Source organism: Pinus tabuliformis, chromosome 3_2 (assembly GCF_031772625.1).
Source record: "Pinus tabuliformis cultivar Carrire ecotype Pingquan chromosome 3_2, CPIR1, whole genome shotgun sequence".
In the NCBI taxonomy this organism is placed as follows: Eukaryota; Viridiplantae; Streptophyta; class Pinopsida; order Pinales; family Pinaceae; genus Pinus; species Pinus tabuliformis.
The window spans coordinates 1,056,367,186-1,056,389,877 of record NC_142302.1 but is presented as its reverse complement, the minus strand read 5'-3'; the positions used below and the strand labels follow the sequence as shown (position 1 = coordinate 1,056,389,877).

General features: G+C 35.9%; 1 pseudogene; it reads right to left on the bottom strand.

Annotated features, from left to right (window-relative positions):
• Positions 1-11,775: 11,775 nt before the first annotated feature.
• LOC149184239 (ATP-dependent 6-phosphofructokinase 2 pseudogene) lies at positions 11,776-12,156 on the bottom strand (annotated as a pseudogene).
• Between the last annotated feature and the right edge of the window lie 10,536 nt (positions 12,157-22,692).

Here is a 22,692-nt window from a genome sequence, read left to right as displayed (position 1 = left end):
GATCTCTCTTTTCTATCTTTTTGTAAGCTGGTTTCATAACATTTGGCATCAGAGCTTTGGATTCTAGGGTTTCGCAGCTCCAAACAAGTCATCGTGCAATTTTCACTATAACTTTTTTTCTGCAATGTTTCAGAAGCTAAAACAAAAACCCATTTGAGAATTAATCGAGCTGAATCTTGGGTCCGAATTTTAGAGAATTTTGAGCTATATTTGCGGATATATGATCTGAGGAATTTGGTCTTTGTGCGGACTCCTGAATTACATTCAAAACAAGTGACCTGGGGAAAATCGTCATAACTTTCTCTCTGAGCATCGGATTAAAATTTCATAAGAAGGTATAGAAAGAGGACGGACTGTAGTTTCTTTTATATATTTTTCAGATCCAAAGGGCGAAATAGTGACTCGTGGCACGTCGTACAAGTTCGCTCTATTGAACTAGTCTATAATAAGGTCATCTTGGGAGATTGTGCATAACTCTTCCTTGGAGAATCTAATTTGGATCAGACTTGTGGCATTGAAAATAAGACATAGAGGGCTACTATAGGTTGCAATTTCAGAATTGGATGATCCGAAATTGCAGAGATACATCATATTCAATATCAAGCTTCTACAAAGTGAAAAAAGGTGTGTAGTTTTTCTTTAATTTTTGCATAAGCTCGGTTTGAAAAATTAGTTTGAATCGGTAATTGATGCCCCGAGGAAAGAAAATGAAAACACCTAGTAAGCAATCTTAAAACTCTAGCATGAATCATGAATAAGAGGAAGAAATGCAACATGATATATCAAAATTATGAGACCAAGTGCAACAAGTGTCACTTGCACAAAAAGCAACAGAATCTAAGATGGATGGTTTAAGAAAAGATGTAGAAGCTAAGATGGATGGTTTAAAGGAAGGTGTAGAAGCTAAGATGGATTGTTTAAAGAAAGGTGTAGAAGCTAAGATGGATGGCATGGAAGCTAAGATGAATGGCATGGACGCTAAAATTGATGGCGTGGATGATAAGATGGAAGAATTGAAGATAAATATGAATAAGTTGCTACAAGAAATGGTCACTAATGGTGAAAGGGTAGTAAGGGAAACTCATGATGAGAACAAAAGAAATCTTAATCATGATTCCATAGACTCTAATGTTGGATTGAAGACCCACCATATCCCAAAAATCGATATGAGGAAGTTTGATGGAAGGGATCCCGCAACATGGATATTACAGATGGAGCAATTTTTCGATCTCAATAATGTGCAAAACACACAAAAGGTACGTATTGCAACTTTATATTTGGAACCAAATCAGTTTGTATGGTATCAATGGCTTTGCTCTCATAAAAAAATTATCACTTGGGTAATTTTTACGGAAGAATTGACAGCACATTATGAGGATACGAAAAGAAACACTTTTTTTAGCCAATTGATAAGTCTCAAACAAAAGGGTTCAATTATGGAGCACATTGAGGAGTTCCAAAAATTGAACATAAGGGTAAAAAATATTCCAGAGGAGCATAGGATTGATGTGTTCATAGGGACTTTAAAGGCTAATATCCAACATGATGTTCGCCTTTGGGAACCTAATTCATTAGAGAAGGCATTCAGGTTAGCAAAAAGAATGGAAAGCAAAATTATGGCAACCAGGAAGCATACCACTCACAACTATAAAGATGGAAGTGTTGTTTCCCCTAGTCTTCCACAACCTATAAGGTTGACGCCACACAAATTGGAAGAAAAAAGAGAAAAAGGGCTTTGTTACAGTTGTGATAGAAAATACACTAAAGGTCATAAGTGTGCTGATAAGAAATTATTTTACATAAATTGTGAAGAGGAAGAGGAAAAGGAGCAAGAAAGGTCAAAAGAAGAGCATATACTCCAGGAAAAAAGCCTAGATAAAGAAGAAATGAATATGACCATATCTTGTAATGCATTGGCGGGAATTACCACTCCTCAAACCATCAAGATAAAAGGACAAATCAAGAAGAAAAAGGTAATAGTGTTGATTGATTCAGGAAGTACCCACAATTTTATTCATTGTAAGGTAGCGAAAGAATTGAATTGCTTCTTATATCCAGCACCAGAGTGTCAAGTGATGGTTGCAAATGGAGGAACAATAAATTTCTCTGGAAAGTGCCATAATATCAAGCTATCCATGGGAGAATATGTCTTGACTAGCCTAATGCTTTCCATTCCAATGGGAGGTGCTGATGTTGTACTAGGAGTCCAATGGCTACAACCCTTGGGTACAATAGCTTTTAATTTTCAAGAACTTTTCATGAAATTTTTTGTGGAAGGAAAGGAAGTTGAATTAAGGGGTATTGTAGGGAAACCAGGAAACATAATCAGCTCTAACGATATGACAAAGCTTCTAAGAAAAGAACAAAGAGGTGTAATTGCACAATTATGTTCACCAGATGTTTCCACATTGGAATCATCTATTTCTCCATATCTCCAAAATTTCTTGGACAATCATTCCAAGGTATTTGAGACTCCCAAAGGTCTCCCACCTATTCGTGATCATGACCATGCTATTCATATGATTCTAGGAAGTGTTCCTCCAAACATTAGGCCGTACAGATATCCCTATGCCCAAAAGAGTGAAATTGAATGTATGGTTGTAGAAATGCTAGAGGCTGGTATAATTCAACCAAGTCAAAGTTCTTTTTCTACTCTAGTAGTATTGGTGCACAAGAAGGATGGATCATGGCACATGTGTCTAGATTATAGGGAGGTCAACAAGCTCACTATTAAAGATAAGTTTCCCATTCCTGCCATTGATGAATTACTGGATGAATTGCATGGATCAATTTACTTCACCAAGTTGGATCTTCGTTCAGGATATCATCAAATTAGAATGAAGACTGAAGACATTCCGAAAACAACATTTAAAACCCATGAGGGTCATTATAAATTTTTGGTCATGCCTTTTGGCCTTACCAATGCACCTTCAACATTTCAAGGTTTGATGAATTCCATTGTCAAACCATTCCTTAGAAAATTTGTGTTAGTATTTTTTTATGATATACTAGTCTACAGCAAGTCTTGGAAGGATCATGTTGAACATGTTGACAGGGTGCTACAACCATTGGAGGAGAAACAATTATATGCAAAAAGATACAAATGTTTCTTTGGAGTACAAGAGGTGGAATATCTGGGTCATATTGTAGCTCATGAAGGAGTTAAGGTAGACCCTAGCAAAATTAAAGCCATTAAGGAATGGAAAATCCCCACATCCATAAAGCATATGCAAGGATTTTTCATGTTGATAGGGTATTATCGCAAGTTTGTTAAGAATTATGGGAGAACAGCAGCACCTCTAACAACATTATTGAAGAAATATGCATTTTCATGGACTCCAGAAGCAACAAAGGCCTTCGAGCATCTTAAAGAGGCAAAGTGCCAAGCACCGGTCTTAGCTACACCAGACTTCACAAAAATCTTTATTGTGGAATGTGATGCTTCAGTAAATGGAATTGGTGTTGTTTTAATGCAAGATGAAAGACCCATTTCTTTCGAAACTCATTCAATCAAGGGAAAGTTTTTACACAAAGCTATTTATGAGAAGGAAACGTTGGCAATACTCCATGCACTTAAGAAATGGCGACCCTACCTAATGGGAAGACACTTCAAGGTAAAACTGGATCATGATAGCCTTAAATACTTTTTAGAACAAAGATTATCCTCTGAAGAGCAACAAAAGTGGGTCACAAAGATGTTGGGTTATGACTTTGAAATCATCTACAAAAAAGGGAAGAAAAATGTGGTGGCAGATGCACTCTCAATAAAGGATGAGGATGTGGAAGCATTGTTGTGTGCCATTTCTATTATCCAACCAAATTGGATAAACGAAGCAAGGGAGGGATGGAATAATGACGAAGAAGTGTGGGCACTTGTTTGAAAGTTACAACAAGACTCCAGTACGTCCGATACATTTAGCTAGCAAAATGATTCGTTATGGTACAAAGATCGCTTATGCCTCTGTAAGAATTCCCAGCTAAAACAAAAGATTCTTATGGAATTTCACACTTCTCCCTTAGGAGGGCACTCAAGATTTTTAAAAAACTTACGACAGGGTTGAGAAGGAATTTTTTTGGGAGGGCCTTAAATGAGATATTCAAAAGTTTTTGGCGGAATGTTTGGTTTGCCAACAAAATAAAGTTGAAACAATTAAGACACCGGGTCCATTACAACCTTTATCCATTCCAAGCCAATGTTGGGAGGAGGTTTCAATGGATTTTATCACAAGTTTACCCAAGTCTAAGGGAAAGAGTGTCATCATTGCAGTAGTTGACAGACTTACCAAGTATGCACACTTTTGTGCATTATCACATCCATTTAAAGCCAATACAGTTTCTACTGCATTTATGCAAACCATTCAAAAGCTACATGGAAACCCAAATATTATTGTAAGTGACAGAGATCCCATTTTCACTGGAAATTTTTGGATAGAATTATTTTCTTGTCTTGGTACTCAGTTAGCTCATAGCTTATCTTATCATCCTCAATCGATGGGCAAATTGAGATAGTAAAAAAATGTTTGGAAGGATATCTTTGTTGCTTTATATCTGATAAATAGACACAATGGGTCAAATGGTTGCCTCTGGTTGAATGGTGGTATAACACTTCCTTCCATACAGCAACAAAAATGACCCCATTTATGGCACTTTATGGATATCAGCCACCATCCATCACATCATATTTAAGAGAAAATTCTAAGGTTCAAGCAGTGGAACATCACATCGAACATCAACAACATGTCCTGCAACTCTTAAAGGATAACCTCGTTTTGGCACAGAATAAAATGAAACAACAAGCTGATCAACATTGCAGCGAAAAAAGTTTTGATGTAGGTGATTGGGTATTCCTACGTCTACAACCATATAAGCAAATGTCCCTCAAGCAAGCTAAGAAGGATAATAAATTATCAGAAAAGTATTATGGTCCGTACAAGGTGTTGCAAAGGATTGGTACTATGGCATACAAATTGGAGCTTCCTGCAGCTTCTCGATTGCACCCAGTTTTCCATGGTTCATGTTTAAAGAAGGTTATAGGTGACAAGCTCCCAGTTCAAACAATATTGCCAGAACTTGACGAGCAAGGAAAAATTATATTGGAACTAGAAGCAGTCACAGAAACAAGAACTCAACAGTTACGAAATAGATCAATTTCGGAATATCATATCAAGTGGAATAACTTATCCGCTGAAGATTCCACATGGGAGGATGAGAATTTTATACAGAAGCATCGAGAACTACTGAAGCGTTGAGGACAACACTTTTTTGAAGGAGAGGGGCATGTTGGGTCCCTATAATACTAGTGATTACCCCATTACTATTGTAGTTGTATCCCTTATTAATATTGTTTTGCCCCTATTGTCCCCATATTGTTATTACTGTGCCCCATAGAATTCCTCTATTATTATTTTTGTGGCTTTATATTATTATTGTTAGGTCGACTGTGTTATATTGTGACTCCTTAGACTCCTATATATAGAAAGGATGTTTTGTCATTTGAAGCATCCAAGAATTTCTCATTTGTGTAATGTAAAGGAGGTTGCCCCCTCGAAGAGGCTGAATTCTAAGGCATTGATCTCTCTTTTCTATCTCTTTGTGAGCTGGTTTCATAACAGGAACACAAATTCAATGTCATTGTAACTTTCATGAGCCTAACAGTTTGTAAGAGAATGTCAAGTAATATAAGTGAACATGTATAGACTATATAGTATAAGAACACAAAAACTACCTTTTTCGCAATTGAATTCTCTCCATTTTCTGGCTTTGATTCGTACTTCCCTTCAACTATTACTTCATACATTTGTTGATCATCCTATGATTCCTCATTGTTGTTGTTGTTGGATTCACCCATTGGTGTTTCGTTGACAGTTTTTCTCTTTGTAGTCGTGTCATATTCAAACTCTTCCAGCACATCCACTTTTGGAATGCTAGTTCCTATATTTGCATCATAAACAAAGTTTTCATTTCCAAGCTTCCCTAAGTTAGAAAAGATCTGAGAAGTTGAATCATCATATAATGATTTATTTTCATGATATTCATTCCCATACTTAACCATTTCATTTTCTGTTTTGTGACCTACACCTTCTCCATTCATAATTCTCTTAGAAAATTATTCAATGCTTATAACTTCTTGAATACATCCTAATTCGATCATCTTTGGAGAAATTAATTCATAAATTCAACTCACTTGTTCTAAGATATTCCTCCAACATACAAGGCCACACAATCAATTCCATAATTTGTTTAGCCTCTACCAAAATTTTATTAGTAAAGGTTTCGAAGATAATTTACCACACATTGAATAATATAATTTTCGGCAAGTAACAACATAATCATGTACAATGTTTCATTGAAGTTTTTCAAATTCATACAATGATTATAAAAGCATTGAACAGTCAACTTGATCATTAGTGATGAAATTTGAAATTGAAATCAATATTCCTTGAATCTCATGTCTTAAAAATTTTATAATGTGGCAAGTACATTTGTCATACTACTTTCAAAATTGACTAATTCCTTTCGATCACTAAAGGAAGTAGTCCATTTCACTTCAATATCTATTGTTGTACACAAAATTTTCAGCAAGAAAAGAGCATCAAAATCCCTTCACTGCTGGCTTGTTTTCTCCTTCACAGTAAATCAAAATCTATTTATTGTTTTGAGTGCATGAAGGTGTCAGGTAAGTGAAGGATTATAGTTTTGTAGGAGGGTTTTATCCTTACATTTTTGGGCCTTTTTAAAATGAAAACAATTTTTTTGGGGGGGTGAAGGATGCAACCTGAGGGTACTCAAACACACCTGAAAGCAAGGTTTGGGTGCCTTTCTTGGTCTACCATCCCCACTCACCTACTGGGAAGATCCCGATTCATCTCAGTTCATGAGATGAAGTCCCCATCCCAAATCCAGTATGGGAGATAGGAATTTGGGATATGTTTGAGAACCTTTTGACCTAGGTGCAAATACCCATCTAACGTAGAAAAATGTAGAATAAAATTGAGGAATAATCAATAGGTACTGACATACAAAATATTTAGAGACATCATTTGCAAGTTTTTTAGTTTTCCTATGCCATAGAAGCATCAAGATTCAAAACATACTTAAAATTGGAAAGCCTGGTTTCCCACCATTTTGGAAGAAGGAAGGCCTCTTGAAATCTTCCAGATCTTTCATTCAGTAGTAACAAATTACAATTAATTAAATATCAATATAAATTTATTATGGTCCAAGAAATGTAAAGAAGGATAATCCCACTAATCACATACAACTTCCAACAACAGTCTAGATCCTATACAATTGGGAATGATATTATGATATAACCACAATTGAGGAAAAAAGAGTTGCAAAATAATAGGTGAGAGCCATTCAAATTGTGAAAATTTTGGTTTGATAGTAAACTTTAAAATTAACCACTCATAACAAATTTGACTTGTGCAAGTCCGTGGAATTTTGAGTATATAATTTTTGGCTTCTTAATTCTCAAGAGAAATTAGAAATGGTGGTATGAAGTAGCACATTCTGCCAAGTAAAGGGGATACTTGTGCATTCAACTCTTGCTAGATGCAAGGGAAATGCACATATCCATTATTTATGGAATGAGAAGTATGAAGAATAACAACAAACATTTGAAGAATACTAAACCTTTCATTTTATTGAAAGGTTTGGTATTCTTCAATTAAGCAATACACGATAAGAATCTGTCAAAGTATTATCCATAGTACATCCTAGCAAGATCTGTGGTGTTTGAATGACATGGGAGTTAGATGCCACTGGGAGAGGTAAAACACTTGAAAATGAATGAGCCTACATTCCAATGCTACACACCAACTCAATGAATTATTGGACAAGATATGCAATATGGATTGTCTCAATGTACTTATGGTGTTACAAACTCGAGAAAGCATTCATTGACATTAGATATATCAAAGAATACTATTGATTCCCAAACAAAGGTTGGGGTACATCCAAATAAATTAACTTGGGATCACGTGTATGCATCTTTATGAACTGCATGACTTGATGACCTGCACAAGAGAAAGGAGAACCTCCTATGTGGAAAAAAGAAGAAACATAAATTTGTGTAGGCTAATTCTGTCCCCTATTTGGATAAAATCACTATGGCTCATCCCTACTACTTTGAACTTGTAGGTGACATGTGAAATCTAATTAACCAAAAAAAATCACTCTACTTATTTTTTGTTTCTAAAGTCTTGTTGATCATTTCTTCTCATTGCAAAGCAACTAAACCTGCTACTGGAAAAAATACAAGACCATAGGTACTATGGAAGCTCCATAAGTCCCTAACAGAAGGGGGTAGAAATTCTAAAAGCTTGTCCTTTAAGCAGCATATGTGATATCATCCTTAGCTTACTTTATAATGTAGCATATATGGAAGGGATTGGTAATAGCATCTGACTCAAAAAGTCCATGTAGTTGAAACAAGATGTCTAGTGGGAAGAGCCCCTTCAATCACATTATCAAGTCTAAAAAACCACTAATGCCATCTCCATGGGTTGTTTCCAAATGATGTCTTAATAAAATCTACCATGGGGCTCCTGGTAAATCTCCCTTACAACTCATTTACCTGCAAATAATAATCCTTATGAGCATAGATCAATGTGCAAAGCTGCAAACACCACACACCAATAGAGATAGGCCTCTTTTTCCCCATGATTTCCCAAAGAAAGCTTTGTTCTAAAAGAGAATTCCATCTGTAAGGAGTCTATTTATAATTATCGAGGAGTAGAAGAGATGTCCATCTGTACATAGTTTAGAAGAAGTTCAATTGTGAGAAGCCTACCCATAATGGTAAGGTCTCAACAACTCCATTTTTGAAGCTTACGGTCAAGCCTCAGTTATTTTTTTAAACCATGGTGAATTAGTAATTCGTTGGAGTAATCTAGGCAAGGCTCAGGATCAAAGCTTCTATATGTCATTATAACACCAAGAGTATATCCAACATCATGTATCCTGAATATACGAGGAATATATGAATTGTAAATAACCGAGATGTCTCGTATTGAATATGAACAAAGTGACTCCATGGGGCTCTCTATTTCTCTACCCTCATCATAACAGGCTTAACATGTAATTTCGGGGAATCAAGCTACGGTGGCAAGGGATTTAACCCATCTTAACCACTCATCCTACCCTTACTTGACTAAGTTACTAGGATATTAATATTAATATAGATATGAATGTAGGGACCCATTTTTAAGAAAAATGTGTATACAATACCACTAAACACAACATATATAGAATGACAAACAAAAATAAGTCTGATACTAATTCTAATCAGATTCCATGGAGAGACATAGTGTCAAAATAATCCCACATGATAAAATCATATTTAAACATGAATTTATTAGTTGTTATGCACATGCATTATCAAAACATTTACACAAGAAGAGGTAATAGTTGGGCTTGTCAAATATCTAGTCTAATAACATAGTTTTTGTTGTTTAGCTACTAAAATTGCTAGGCATGCTCATTTATGTTATTTTTTATGGGGATTTATCTTAGATTTATTTAGAAAAATCCCATATATATCTCCTATAAATCCATGCTTTATCCATTTTGGGTATGGATTGATGAAGGATCCATATTCGGTAGGTATTAAGAATACAATGGGATGATGAGAGAAGTATTCAATAACATAGCTTCAATATTACCTTTTATCTATGTCTAGATCTCAATAAGGAAGGGGATTTATTAATGCTTAATAATTTGTCTTGGTTGATTAATTTTCTATTATGAAATTTTTTGGGAAATAGTTTCCCTATCCAACATAATAGCTTCTCTATTTCCTCATTTACAAAATATTTTTCTACAAAAACATAGGTGTTAAGGCACTACAAAGGTTTATCCATTGATTTACAAAATCTTTTGCTACAACAACATTGGTGTTAAGGCACTACAAAATTTTCTCCATTAATCTCTGAGTTACTTTAGTGTTAGGTTGAGTTCCCTACAAGATGGATGTAACTGGCCACCAGACGACTAGGAAACATAATATCCTTAATCTAGGGCCCTGAATATAATCTGCTTTCAACAAATTAGAGCACTTGTAGTTATATCGTAAATCTAAGGTTTCAAGGGATAGCCTTGTTTAAGTGGACTTTTGGATAGGAGTGGTTTAAACGAATTTTCTATTAACTCTTACCCTAGCTAAGGTATTAACATACTAATTGTATTTTAGAAAAAAAATGTGAAGAACCAGCTTCTTTAGCATGTCTAATGAAGCCTCAAACAACCCTCTCATGGGCCTAAGTCTTTCTATAAAGCTCAATAAGGGAAATATTTACACCGAAGGGGATTATTTGTCTTGGTTGAGTAACTTTCCATTTTGTGGGATGCCTCTGGAATAGTTTTCCTATCCAATATAAGAGTTTTTATGTTTTCCTTGTTTATAATATTTTTCAGTACAACAACATGGGTGTTTAGGACCTAGGCACTAAGAAATTTTATCCATTGATCCCTCAATAAACTTTAGTGTTAGGCTAGGTTATTTATGAGGTGGACATAAGGCCACCAGACCACTAGGAAGCACAATAGCCTTAATTTGGGGCCTTCAATACAATCCTCATTTAACAAATAAGAGCACCTACACTACAAAGTTTCCTCCATTGATCCCTTGGTTAGCGTTAGTGTTAGATTGAGTGATTTACAAGGTGGACATAACTTACAGGCCTCCAAACTACTAGGACGCAGAATATCCTTAATCTAAGGCCTTCAATACAGTTTTCCTTTATCAAATAAGAGAGCCTGTAGTTATATCCTAAAAGTGAGATGTCAAGGGATAACCTTGTTTAGGTATAACTTTGGATAGGAATGGTTTAAATTAGATTTTTGTTAACTCTTACCCAAAGCTGAGGTATTGCAAAAAAAACTACTAATTGAATGAGAACCAACTACTTTAGCATGTGTAATAAAGCTTCAATCAACCTTGTCATAGGCCTTAACGAGAGCCTTCTAGCTTTACTCCTTGGTCCAATCAATACATTCTTGGGCAGTAATAGGAATGTCGAAGATAACCTCACCTTGATGAACCTAGCTTTCTCTCATCTTATGATCCTAGAGGCCAGCAACTTAATTCAGTTTCATAAAAATTCCAGGATCTTGAAAGGGACATCAAAGAGAGAAAACCTCTAATTAGCCCTCCACTTTGATGTTGATGAACCCCACATTAGTGTGACAGGAAAAATAAAATAAAGAGGAAGAAAGTGAAAATTCAATTGGATCTACCAAAGAATACCAATTCTAGAGGATTTCATGATGGATAAATACTAATTAGACAATATATAGCATCTAACCTAAAACATTTGGATGTAGGCCTGCCTTTAAACAAATATGAGAAGCATATTGATTGTCATAATAATTTGTAGATCAATCCCTCTTTCTGAGATTTGTAATCCAGGAAACATTTACTTGATTAGTAACAGACCTCTTCCATGCCCATTTGTGATTGTTGAAATTCATAAAGTGTTGATCAACAATAACCTGATCCATAGGAATGTTGGCATAAATTCCATTAATTAATTCTAACATAAAACCAGTATATCTAGCCATGACCCAATGTATAGAAGAATGAGCAAGCATAGTACAATATAGATTATTTGTAGCATTTTCTAGCACATCCCTGACCATATAAGTTGGGTCAACATATTTCACTGTAAATATCTCATTGGGGTGATGTTTATTCCATCACTATTTCTGCTCACTCCAAAGACAAGGGCCAGCATCCAAAACCACGAGATTACTAGATTCATTCCTCTTCTCCTTTTAATTAAGGCCTTGAGGGATCAACTCTTGTACAACTCTCGCTGCAACTATACGGACAAAATTCCCATTCTCTGCCAATCGTTTCTCCACAAACTCAAACAATTCCCCTTCACCCTCCAGATAAAATGATATATCAGGTATAAGACAACAATCTACATCTCTACTCTTGAACATCGCATTAAGTGTAATATCACTTGAATTGTAGCCCATCAACTTAACTGCCCCCACTCCATTGGTTTCTCCCTTTACCTCCACATGGGATTTATTGACAGTATTACGTGAAGCCTCAACTACTTTCTGGAAGCTAAAGGACTGATCAATGATTCCAAAATCATTATCCACAGTCTTTAGAACCCCAATAATGGATACACTAAGCTTCATCCTCTTGACCTAAAGGGCCTATCAATGGTTTTATCTTCGCTGGAATCAAAGGCCTGGAAGAGATCGTTAACTAAGCTATTATATGCCCTCAATAGAAGAATGATTTCGCTAAAAAAAGGAATTTAAGTGTACCACTAGTCGCAATCTAGGCAATGTCCTTGGGGGTGCTCCAATTCAGCTTAATAAACACAAACCCTCTGAGGTTTTGAATGGATTCCTTCACCTTCTCCAATTATGGAAACCATGGTCGAGCCTGAGCCTCATCATCTTTGTCTTCTTCCTACATTGATGGTAATCTTCTGCCTAGAAAGTCAGGCATGTTATTCGAACTCTAGTTGGAGATGTGTCTTTTCCATCGTCAAAGGAGGTTTTGGGGAGGAATCAGACTCTGTCATCTAGAAGAATGGTTATGATGGAAACCCTGGGGAAACATGGGTATCATTCCTATATCTGGCATCAAATTAGCTCTTCCTCCTTCATTGTTATTCTTTCTTACACTCGACTTCCAAGAAGTTAGCTTACAATACTTCACTGCTACCAATGAGAGTAATAAGTATACCATAAAGTTGATATGCGACACACACTAAAAAAAAAAAAAAACCTTTTAAATTGGCTCGTTGGATTGCAGCGATAAAGGGAATGCCTAATAAAAGGTTTTACTTTCTGATTTCATTCAAGGCAAGTTGCATTCTTATTATCAACCTTCTTATTTATATTTTTTTTAAATATATATATTTCATAGATATAGTGTAATGTTTATGATATTACATTTCATATAAATGTGATGTTTATGTTAATGTACAAGTAATAAATAAAGTGTAATGTTTATAGTATTTTGATGAGTAATTCAGCTAGTCAAATATCATATATTCGATGAAAATTAGACGTTTGTCGGATATCTTATGAACATTCAACTATCATTGGATATATAACTAAAGTATCATTGGATATCTGATGATAAGATATTTTTTAAAATAAAATACAAAAACTGCAAGTAAAATTTGACATGACAGTCGAATTTTTGGGGTACGAAGCCAAATTTTCCAACTATATGTATTTGAAAATATCCATCAATATCATATTTTCTAGTGTCAGAAATACCCTCTGATGCCTATGCATCACTACCTACAACTCCAACATACAACTATGTAGGTTGAAGTTTTCCCAGTAATGTGGGTGCATGTGGATGCATTTCTGAATGCCCTACTCTATCATTTTGCTTAAGGGCTCATATCCACAAGTTATTGGTATTAAGTTCTTATTTAATTTAAGAATTCACATAAATGCTAATGGGACCTTGGTTCACTAGTGGGATAGACAGAGTATTAATACAATGGTGTAATTTACATCATCTAACATATACTAAATATTCTTCAAATGTATGACGTGATATTCTAATATGTGAAGCATCTAATGTTCGGCAAATATCAAAATCCCAATTTGATTCAAAAAAAATTGTTCCTAAGCCAAACATTTGAGTATAGGCCCTTCATACAATAAAGAAATTTGTAGTTAGGTTGACATTTTCTATAACTGTGAAGCTGAAAATAAAAGCTCTTTGAAACTATCAGATGAATTGGTGGAAGCAAATTGTCGAACAAGAAAATTATATATGTAACTCATAATATGTTACAAAAATATACAGGAAAGTATACATATCTAAATCGACTAAATCTGAACCAAAATGAAATATCTATTAGCCATCAGAATGAGGGTTTAAGGAAGATTTAGAAAAATTCAAAGTCACCATAGGGTTTCTAAAAATTACCTGGGAATGTCAGAAAGTTCCAAACACTTTAAGCTTTTGAACCATAATAAGAGGTTAGTACCTAACTAGCCATGGAAAAACCTACCACATATAGACCTTTGAGATTACAAAATCATAAATGCAAAATAGTTCACGACAAAGTATAAGGCCAAGGAAGTGTCAACCATAGTCAATTCTAGTTAAAAATGTAAATTTTTGTGACTTCAAACTTTATGAACCTTTCAAGAGTATTGTTATGATTCAATACCAATGTTAGGAAGTCCAATAATATTGAATTCACTATAGAAGAAGAAAACTTCACATTGCTAATAGAGTTCCATAAAACTAAATTAAGAATAATCTTCAATTAGGAAAAAAAAAATAGTGTGAAATGGGAGGTGTTACACATTAGTAGTAATTCCAACAAGCAACTTGCATTCTCTTCAACCTACACAACCCACAATTATTAAGGCTTAAAGACCATAAGGGAGAGGAAGGATTTCTTTCCCATGGAATCAATATTTATAGATGCAAAGTTCATTCCTTTTCAATTTTGCAATGGTTATAATTTTGTATTCTAAGAAACATGAAAAAGTTTAGTTAGGATAATTTTTCCTCAATTGTTGTTTGGGTGGGAGTTTTTTGTTTTAAGCGCAATAGGGAAATTAGGAGAGATTTCTACTAGGTGAAATCAATTTTTAGAGACATGGAATTTTGTTAGAATTATGAGTGTAATCTTCATGCCTCAAAACACTTATATCTATCATTAATGTATTTTTCATTATGGCTAAGGCCATGCTTTGATCATTTATCATCATTTGTTGGAATACAAGGGAGATGATAAGACCAACCCAATAAATTTGTACATGTAGGCTCATTAACCCCTGGGCAGATCCCTTCTTGTGTATAAATACACCACAACTCTCATTTGTATTTCATCATCTTGTGATATTCTTGATCTCCCTTATAGAGTGTTTTATGCCAAAGGGCACATATCTTTGTGCATCTCTTGTGTAGCACACTTGTGCTTGGGCCTCTGTAGCACACTAGCTATTGTCAAGGTAAATCCTCTCTGCAGATAGAGATGATCCCTCTAGCCTAATGAGTGGGACTAGAAACCTACATGACAATCTACTAGACAATTTCCTAAGTTACAATTGAAAAGAGAGACGAAGAAGATGGCATACCTTGTTCTAATGCTATCAAGTCATCCTTTGTTGAAGATCTTGAATAACTTGCGTCGCGGGCTCATTCCTACAGCTCACAGCATTTATGCACATCCACAAGATACTAAGACACAACAAAACATGAAAATACAAATAGAATATTCAAAAGAAACCTACTTAACTGATTAGGGAATGTTAAGATAGATGATACATGAGCATACACATCAATGGAAAATGAACCGGCAGTTGTATATGAATAGAAAATGAGGGGAATCATACAACCAAGCCTTGATGTTGATATCCTCTCCTTGAAAGAATGTCCAAGTCCAAGCTAAGCTCTCCAAGTGCTCCTTCTCCAAGCCAAATGAGTAGCATATAGGCACAATCTTAGCATAAGGGTGCAAATAAACATAGACCAAACATTTGGGAATGGGAGAGGATGAATAGATAGGCTGGGAAATGGAGTTAGGATCTCTCCAAATATAGGATTAGGCCCTCATCTCAAGGAGGTATCTCATAGGGATAAGAAGAAGAGGCTAAGTTGGGAGAACTCAACCTCATCTATGTCGAACAACCTCCAACTCACTGCTTTGGAAGATTCTAAATCATGAAGCTTCTCATCCTCTTTGGGAAAATTTCCTTTTTGGGACCATCGTGGGTATACAAGTAAACTGAGCGATGACATCACAGGTCGAGTATAATGCAACAAGTGACCATCATGGTTTTTTGTATCATAAGGGCGATGATTCTCAAATTAGGGTTTAAGATCTATATCCTTCACATGAAGCTCAAGGCATTTTCCAATCAATGTCTTAGGAAGGATCTGAGCTTCATATATGAATGAGTACACTACATAATGATCATGTTTCGGGCACTTTGGGGTATGTCACAGGAAGGCGTAGGAGTTGTGATAAAATACTATGTAACAGATGCCCCCTAAAGCATGAAGGAATAATGGGGAGTGATGGGTGAGATGATTTACGAGCTTTTGCAAGGACAAGGAAAACCACTGTCAGGAGACCTGCGAATCAAGTATGCATATACATATACATATCTAATATCAAAAATAAATCCACGGTATGGAAACAACCATCCGGATGATAAGGACTATATGAAAGGATCCATGGTATGGGCATAGCCATCCAAATGAGAAGGATCATCTGTAAATCTAAGATCCAACATATGGGAAAAGTCATCCGTATAATAGAAACATGTGTATAATCATGAATACCACATAACTCTGTGCAACCTAAGTCATATTAGACAAGACTCAGGGTCTCACGCTCTATCCCAACTCGATGAAAGTATGAATTCTAAAATGCGAATGAATGTGTTGAAATCAAACATGCTAAAAAACCACCTGATTACTGGCCAATGATGTGGAATGTTAATAGGCACAAGAGAAACCACCAATAATGAAAATGGTTCTAAAAGTATGATAGTACAATCTGTGAATGTGAAAATGAATCTAAAGTCAAACACTAGTGGAATCATCTGATCGAAGGCCAATGATGAAAACCTATTGTCATATGCAAAGAGCTTTCCATTAAGGCATGCAAGCTCTAAGGTGCTAAAAGGGTGTTTCTAAATCATCTTCCTAGATAATGAGCTAAAATTGACAGGAAGTCACCCATCGAAAGAGGGCAATGATGAATCCCCCATCTTCGAATGAAACAATGAATAGGGTGGAATGAAATTAATAATATCCAAGACTGTAATAATGGGTAAGACAATGTATAATTAAATAACTATAGATAGGACTTCTCTTTAACATTGGCGACACGACTTTGGAGTGTGGCAACATTTGACTCAACATAGGACTAAAGGTCACGATGAAAACTGTAGTAGTAAAATGAGACAGAAAAATGGATCACCCAAACCCGAGACGAAAAGTGATTGAGCGAGGATATCCCAAACCCGACACGAAATAATAAGAGTGTCGTGTTCAATAGGGACATGCTACTTATACAAAGGATTTTCATTTTCATTTAAATTCCCCATTATTACTACCAAGTACCCCAATTATTCTTATCACAAGCTTGAAGGGGATAGCATATGCTAGTCATGTAAGTTCATTCTTCAAATGAATCCATCCTAGTAAGTTTTACGAGTCCCAGGAAGGAGAAACTCGGTCTCATCATGGTGACAAGTCTTTCGTCGTAAAATTTTAACGAGTCTAACATAAGAATAAATCGATATCTTTTTCACATTTAGAGAGTTTGAAAAAGAGATGAAAAATAAAACTCTATCATGTCCCTTTTCGTAATTTGTCTCTCGAACCCGAAAACGTAGAAAACAATGTTCGAGAGAACCTCTTGACCATGTCGACCAAGGTGTACCTTTTTCGTAAATAGTCAATCACAACCCGAAAAAGGGTAAACCGATACTGAGACGATGTCAATCATTTAATTTAACAAGTTCAAAATGACAAGTATTCGATGATCTTTTCATGTTTCGAGAGTAAGAAAATAGCTTCAAGATGACTTCAGGGGTGTTCCTTTTTTGTTCACTTTTAATGAGTCTGAAAAAGAGATAAAACAAAAACTCATCTTAAATCAGTCAATAATAATAACATGTTCACTAGAAAGTACCTGTAATTGCACAAGGAAATTCACTCAACACTGATATCGAGAAATAATAATAAAATATTGACAAAATTGAACTCAAAAATTACAAATAGGCTATAACTAAAACCATTTTCACCATTTCACCAAAGTAAGGTTTGAGAGTGTATTTATGCCCTATTTTTCTCAATTTTCAAAAGACTAGTGTGAAAAATGCAGTGCATCATCTCTCAAACCTTCTTCAGCATGTAAGAGCTCTGTCTGTACTCTTATAAATCATTGTATTTTTGTGCTTTTTCATTCAGATTTTTCTTATCAGTAGGAGAAATTTTGTTTTTAAATCATGCAGGCGATCATCATGGGTTTCCTCATCAGACCTGCAATGATCGCTCCTGAGCCAAAAGGCCCTAGCGATGGCATCGATTTGTTAATAAAAATGATCCTGATGGTTCCGGAGTAGAATTTTTTGAAGGACAAACCCTCTTTAAAGCAAAAATTCTCAGTTTTGATCCATGAAAATGTTTCTAACTTGTATCTAATTATTTTTTGCAGGATATTTCTACCACCATGGTTCTAGAATGGAAAGAATGAGGCCATAAGGCAGAAGACCATCAGGCAGCTCAAGATCCTGAATGTATCAATGCTCTGAGGAACTATGGATTGCTTAAGTTATTCAGAACTACGGGACTAAGAGCTCAAATGGAGTTGTTGCTGTATTTCATCAACTTATGGGATGCTTATCGAGAACTCTTCGTAATCAAAGACTAGGAGCTAGTGTTGGAGGAAAAAAACATTTATTTCATCACCAGATTTTCTAGGAGGGGAGAGAAAACCCAACTCTTTGGATCTCCTCCAGATGGTGAGAGTACGAGTAGTATAGTCAAGAGACATTGCCTAGGTTCTAAGATGACTAGAGGCAGGAAAGGGAAGATAGAAATAGTCAGTAATATTCAACTGAAAACTATATTTTTCACCATAGCTCATTGTTTTGGGAATTTTTAGTGTCTATGGATAAACACTTAAACCCCTATACTAGTAGCTAAGTCTAGAACAATATTGCAAAGCATTCTCTATTTATTATATAATCAATAGATTAAATAAGACAATAAACAAGCCTACCTGAAGCTTTTGCTTACTCCTTATCTCCCTTGACCGATTTTGTCACTCCTTGCCGTACTTAACCGCTTGAAAAGTACCTGCACACAGAAAGAAGAGAAAAGCCGATCAAAGCATATGATAATGATCTATTGATTAAAAATAGCATGAAATCAAGTACATAATGCACACATGAAAGTATCAATGAACAATACAAGCATATGTAAAAAGCTTTGAACACTTTATTTGTAAAAGGAAGAGTTACAACGCAATTTGCTTGATTCAACATCACTCCTCCAGTTCAATCCCATCCTCTCCTAATAACAAGCAAGACATTTTGACATCATTACCATACTTGAAATCAACTCAAGTCTCATACTAACAACATCTCCCTATAATTCAACGATTTCCAACCCCTGCTTACTTAGATGAGTGGTCTTTTTATAGGTGAATGAAGGAAGTTATGCCATAAATGGTGATAATGAATGCCCTCCCAAACATAGGATTTAGTTCCATGGAGGAAGGGATAAAGGGATTGATGTTCCTTAGCTCCCTACCTCATTCAAATTCGAGCCCAAAGGAGTAGATAAACTTGGGAAACTTCTAGATACATCCAATGGATAAGAATATTCCAAAACCCCAATGCAATTTCGCTCAAATTCACCCTACACAGGCCAAAGAGGGCTCAAGTGCATTGCATAGCACCCTAGCAGTGTACTGGACTGCACTACAGTGCACCCTGATGAAGGCCTACCTGCGCTGATCTTCTTAGAGGCAGTTTTTGGATGATTTGAGTCATGAAACTTCTTGGGAAGCTAGGCATTTTGATGGTTGACTTCTTTAGGGCATGTGACAACTGAATTAGGGTTTGATGGGACCTAATAGTATTGATGTGTAAGTCGGGGTTGATGTGCCCAAATGGATCTATAATAGTTGCCCCCTAAAGCATGATGTCTTAAATATGTATGTCGAGTGAAATTCTTTATCATGTGGAGAGGAGGTTTTGAAGCGAAAGGTGACCTACATCATTTACAATACGTATATCATGATAATTTGATTTTTTCACATGAGCTCGTTGAGGGAAGGCATACTCATGCTCAACTTATAAACTTTCATTACATGTACAAATATAGTTGTCTACAAATATAGACCCATAAATGGATGATCATGAATGTAAGGCCATTGTACATTTGATTTAGTACTCCTGAAAATATCGCAGCCTGGATGGATGAAACTAGATCTGGAGTCTTCAATCTCATTCAATCTTTCACTCAAGTACAAGTCTAACCATGTGAATAGATGATCTGAAGTCGAACATGGAAATACATTATCTGATTACCAGCCAATGATGTAAGCCATTAACAGGTGCAAGAGGAATCACCGATAATGATAATGACCCTAAAGGTACTACAGTACATTTCTCATGGTGTGAATAAATGATTTAATGTTGAACACCATACAAATTCTTTTGGTCAAAGGCCAGTGATGTCAACCTATTGCCAGAAGCGAGAAACCTTCCATTGATGTATGCAAGCCTCAAGGTAGAGAAGGGGTGGTTCTAAGTCAACTTCTTGGATAATGTGCTGATGTCAATAATAAGTGACTCATTGCAGGAGGGCCTTGATGTGTCCCACATCAATGACACGAAATGAGGTAAATGATTTTGGAGATGAAAAATCTACTAATGACAGAAGGTTCAAGAATGGTGGTCATGAAAATGAAGGTTTACGGTATTGCAAAGGATGAAGTTTGAACTGAATGACTTCTCTTGAACATATCGGAGACACTAAGATGAATTGGTAGCATTGACCCAAAACAAAGTAATGAGTGGTATGATAGACCAATAGTGTGATAACCATCAAGCTGAATGATCCAACCCACATAGTCACGGTGATGAGGTGAAAGTGTCATGTTCAAAGTGACTTGCTATCATAAAGTGTTTTCCCCTTTTTCCAATTTTTGCCAGTCATTGTTTACCAGTACCTCTTTATTTTTATCAAGCTTGAGGAGCATAACATATGCTTGTTGTATAATTTCACTCTTCGGGTGAATCCATCACTATTTGATGTTTTAACGAGTCTAGCGAAGGTGAAAATTGGACTTGTCTAGATGGACAAGTTTGTTGCTATTTGATGTTTTGAATGAGTTTAATGAGAAAGATAACTCAGTCCATTTCATGTTTAGAGAGTTTAAAAATGATGAAAAGAAAACTCCACAAGTTCTTTTTCGTAAAATAATCTCTCAAGTCCAAAAAAGTGTAAAATAATACAAGAGAGATATCGTTTCCAATCCTTTAACGAGCTGGAAAGGACAAGCGCTTGGAAATCTTTTCATGTTTAGAGAGTCTAAAAAGAGCTTAAAGAGGACTCCAAGGGGTTCCTTTTTTGTTTTTAACAAATCTCGAAAAAGAGATAAAAGTTTGCTTTGTGGTCAAAGATGTTCAATTTACATTTGAGCATGTCAAATTCTGCATTTTAGTTGTTAAACCTGCTCAAAACACCATCAAAATAGATTAAAAATACCTGTTTCATGGATAAAATGAATAAAAACTAATGTTTACTCGATTAATGTGCAAGAAATAAACATAAAAACAAGTTTTACCATTCATTTTTACCATTTCACATTTACCCTTTGATTTTGGTGCTTTGGAGCAGTTTTTACCTCGAAGTTCACCAGCTGATTGCGGAAGATTCAGTGGACCATTCCTCGTGCCATCCAGACCAGGTAGGAGCTATCTCTATTCTCTTTCATTTCATATCATTCATTTTCAGTTTCAGGCAAAAATTTTGAGTTTTTGGGGCCCCTGGGGTTTCAATTTTCAAACCTGGGATCAATGCACCCTTTCATCATCGAAAGGTGCGTTGCAGTGCAATTACCTAGAAGGTTGCCTGTATTGCAGCACAATGTCTCTAAGGTTGGGCTGCGCTGAGTGCAAAACCCAATTTCATTAAGCTATTTTTACCAAAAAATTCCTCTCTTTTTTGCAAGAAATGGATCCTGATTTGTCTTATGGTTGTATTTTCAGGTATTGATCGGATCATAATGACAATTACATGGAGAGAATGAGAGCACGAAGAATAGGATATGATTTTCCTAAATAACCAAGGCACGGTTGAGGCCCTAAGGAATTGCGGGTTACTCACACATTTCTGATTACCGTGTATGAGGCAGCAAATGGAGCTTTTGCAATTCCTTATTCGTTCATGGGATCCTACTGATCAGAAATTTCACATTAGAGACAAAGTTGTCTCAATTACCATTGATGACATATACTTTCTTACCAGACTATCAAGGCGAGGTGCCCCCATCTCACTTTCTGGATTTGCCAAAGGAGGTGAAACATTAAGAGATTGCATACGACAGTTATGTCGGCCAGGTGCACAACCTAGCAGGGACGAAAATATTAACATCAGGGATGTCAGTGATTTACCATTGAGGAAGATCCTCTTTATCATTGCCAAATTGGCTGGCAGTGTGACACTACATTTGGTAAATATATCATACATGCAGTACACATTAGAGTGTTTAGAGCCAAAAGTGTTCAACTGGTGCGAGGCAATACTTTCATCCTTGAAAGAACAACTGACCAAGGTGAAAAGCGGAAGGACAAAGAACTTTGGCTATGGGTCAACCCTGATTTCTTTCTCCTTGGAGAGAATTCCACTTATGCAGCCATAGCATGTTTCACTGGGTGTATCTAGACAAAGAACTTTGGCTATGGGTCAACCCTGATTTCTTTCTCCTTGGAGAGAATTCCACTTATGCAGCCATAGCATGTTTCACTGGGTGTATCTAGACCTAGGGATCCATGGATGCAGAGATGGGTAGATCTTATGGCTAGGCATGCTGGTTAGTCATTGATATCATTTACCCTACATTCTTTGAGTGGCTTGATCGATAGGATATGGCCATCGCAAAGTATCCATATTTAGGGATGGATTTTCGTGGAGATCCAGACTTAATG